Source organism: Dendrobates tinctorius, unplaced genomic scaffold (assembly GCF_039654945.1).
Source record: "Dendrobates tinctorius isolate UK_male_01 unplaced genomic scaffold, ASM3965494v1 ptg000326l, whole genome shotgun sequence".
Lineage (NCBI taxonomy): Eukaryota > Metazoa > Chordata > Amphibia > Anura > Dendrobatidae > Dendrobates > Dendrobates tinctorius.
The window spans coordinates 3,721,895-3,725,000 of NW_027361993.1; the positions used below are offsets into that span (position 1 = coordinate 3,721,895).

The following is a 3,106-nucleotide window of genomic DNA, read 5'->3' on the forward strand; positions in this document are numbered from 1 at the left end:
ATCTGATAACTGTGCAGAGGTGAAGTGAGTGCCAATGTGCAAGAAGAAGAACTCATTTTTGTTATTCAGTACATTAAGGCCATATTCAGACGATTACATGAAAAATCATCCATTTTTCATCTGTATGTTCAGTATGTATGTGATCTGGGTTTTTTTGTTCATCCATAGACTTAAATAGGAAAATCTCTTAAAAATAAAATTATAGAGACTAGTGCTTGCTGCATTTTTTTTCTCACAGACACTTGTTACATATAATATGCTCATCTGAATGAGCCCTTAAGTGCAGAAACATTCCATAGAGGTAATTTTTATGTACGTTCACACTAGGCATTTTTTATCATTTTTTTCTTGTTTTTTCTTGCATTTTTATGCGTTTTTTGTGGCAGTTTTAGCATGCTAGATTTGTCTCTTGAGCATGCTGATAAAATTTAGTGTTGAAAAAAAGTCCTATTCCATAGAATCAGGTTTTGGCACAAAAAATGCAGCAAAACATGATACCTGCATTTTTGGGGCGTTTTTTTCACCATCCATTCAAGCCAATGGGTTAAAAATGCTGACAAAACGCTGAAAGAAGTGATATGCTTTATGTCCAAAAAAACGTGCAAAGCACAAAATACTGATGACAAAGAAACCAATGTGTGTGCATGAGATTTCTGAATTCTCATAGGCTTTGCTGGTGCTGTAAAACGCAGCTGAACATTAACATAAAAAGGCTTAAAAAAAAGCAGCAAAAATGCCCAGTGTATACTTAGCCTTATGTAAGTTTTATTCAAAGGAGAAAAAATGATGATCAATTTTTATTAACTGTCTTAGAGTTCCAGCAATGGAGCCCACTTTCATATTCCAGCATCCTCATCAGTATTTAGCTTGGTCCAAAACAGCAAAATATTTCCATGACTTTATTTTTCTTAAAAATGCACTCCTGCTTTACTGATGTACACTATTGATTGCTGTGAAATCAAAAGATTAAATTTTCCAATTATTTACTTTTAATTACAATCGTCATTGTGTCCCAGCAACAGATATAAGACATGGATAATATGAGACACAGTTCTGATTAATGTACAGTGGAGAAAGGTCTCTGTGTGTCCATCACATGATCAGGAAAGACATGGATCTGCTGAAGCAACCAGTGACTAATTCCATTCATATCTGCAAGCAGAGATCTTGCAGATCTTTTTGACATAGCTCAAATATTTCATAGAAAATTGACATATTTATTGCAATAGGAATCTACAATTCTAGAAAGATTGACCTTGAAGGAATTAAGTCTTTTTTTTTTAGCTTATGTAACTATGGGAATTGGAGTTTCACAACAGCTGAGGAGCCACAGGTTGGTGATAACTAAAAGGATCCCAAATCCCCTGCAGTTTTGGGACATAGCTCATTCTCATCATTGCTCTGATACTTCTTGCAGTGGAGCTATACTGTATATATACATATACTGCTCAAAAAAATAAAGGGAGCAAACTACACGCTGATCCAACTTTAGTGTTCCCTTTAAATTTTTGAGCAGTGTATATGTATATATATATATATATATATATATATATATATATATATATATGAGGTTTACAGGTTGTAATAAGTAAAAGGACCCCAGATTTGCTACCTCCAGTCCAATCTGTGTTTTCTCTGCAGCATATTCCTATTAATCTGCTTGCATTAATTGTCTTTCTAAATATTACACGTGGTAGGTGCAGACATTTCTGGTTCACTTGGCTGTGAAGTAAATCCCCTTTTCTGCCCAGTTCCTCTCCTTTTTGTTTTTTTTTGGTTTTATTCTATAGTCGATGCCTGGAAAGAAAAAAAAGAAAAAAAAACCAATAGACCCAGCAGTTTTTAAAAAAAAAAAAAAAAAAAAGCTCTCCCAGTGGCTTAGACTTCTCTCCATCTGAATCCTTTCTCGTGAAACAAAACCCAGGAGCCGGCACAATACCTGCCAGTGCCCCCCTCGACCACCAAATCCCCTTAATTGAAATCATACTTTTTGGCAGGCGCCCAAACAATTTTTGCAATTGTGAGCAAAAAAAAAAGGAAGAAGAAGAAAACCTGATGTGATTAATATCCACCCTGGGCTATGTATGTATTAACAGGGCAGAGTCTTTCTTATAAGGGGGGTTTAATCCTTGTTCGCAGCAGCTGAATAGAAGGGGCAATAATCTGGGCTGTTATAATTGCACCTTTCTATTTATTGCATACAAATGAGGCTGGATAATGGGGTATAATAGGAGCCTCGCATACATTGGCGCATCTTATACACTGCACATGGTTTGGATTACCCCAAGGAAGAACATATCAGGATATATAAGGATATATAGCCCCATTTACTGCCACTTCAGCTCCAGACTTGATCTGCATTAAATCTGCATTCCTCCAGTTTCCCTTTAATGAGTGGTTGGTTAATGCTTCACTTTACCCTTCTCCCAGCTCCTGGCTGCCTCTCCCTATATTACTTCTCCAGGATTATGGGCAGCACTCAGACATTGCAGAGGTCCTGAACTCAATTAAAAGGACGTCTAATTATGCGACAAAAGTGGACCAAAGCATGAGCAAATATAGCAAATACCCAGGGAGAAAGCAAAAGTCGCTACCTGAATACTACTGCACTTCGCATACAAAGCATTTGTTATTTAGATTTTTTTTTATCTATTTTTCTTTCCTAAAAATAAATAAACGAACACTCCATAAGCTGTGTGCAGGTGATCGGTTTTTATTCCAAAATCAGTTCAGTGTTAAAAAAAATCTATCCATTACTCTATGTATATTAATTATTAATTACTCCACAGTGTCCAGGTCGTCATTCAGCCATCAGTCAGGATCGCCTCCTTCTCCCCCTCAGGAAATAGACCTTATCAGCTAACGAGATTCGCTTTATTCCTTACTTTGTCAGTGCTGTGGCGCAAAGTTCTCAGCCCGATGATTACTGAGAACAGTGACATTAGCCTGGGCGACAAAGAGGGGCAATGCAAGGGTTAGCATTGGGCAAGACAATGGCAGAAAAGGATTTCGTTTTAGAAGTTACACAGATAGGATATTTCATGTTTTACTCCACCTATCAGCAGGAAAGATCAGGACCACTGTTGTCGCACTGCAAACCAGAGTT

The 3,106-nt window shown here is 37.0% G+C and overlaps 1 long non-coding RNA gene across 2 annotated transcripts in view; it reads right to left on the reverse strand.

Moving 5' to 3' along the window:
- Positions 1–2,693: 2,693 nt before the first annotated feature.
- LOC141074170 (uncharacterized) overlaps positions 2,694–3,106 on the reverse strand; it is a 5,788-nt gene continuing 5,375 nt past the window's right edge. For both annotated transcript variants that reach the window (XR_012227144.1, XR_012227143.1), the window contains one exon: positions 2,694–2,946. This is a non-coding gene — a long non-coding RNA (uncharacterized lncRNA). The remainder of the gene's footprint in view (positions 2,947–3,106) is intronic.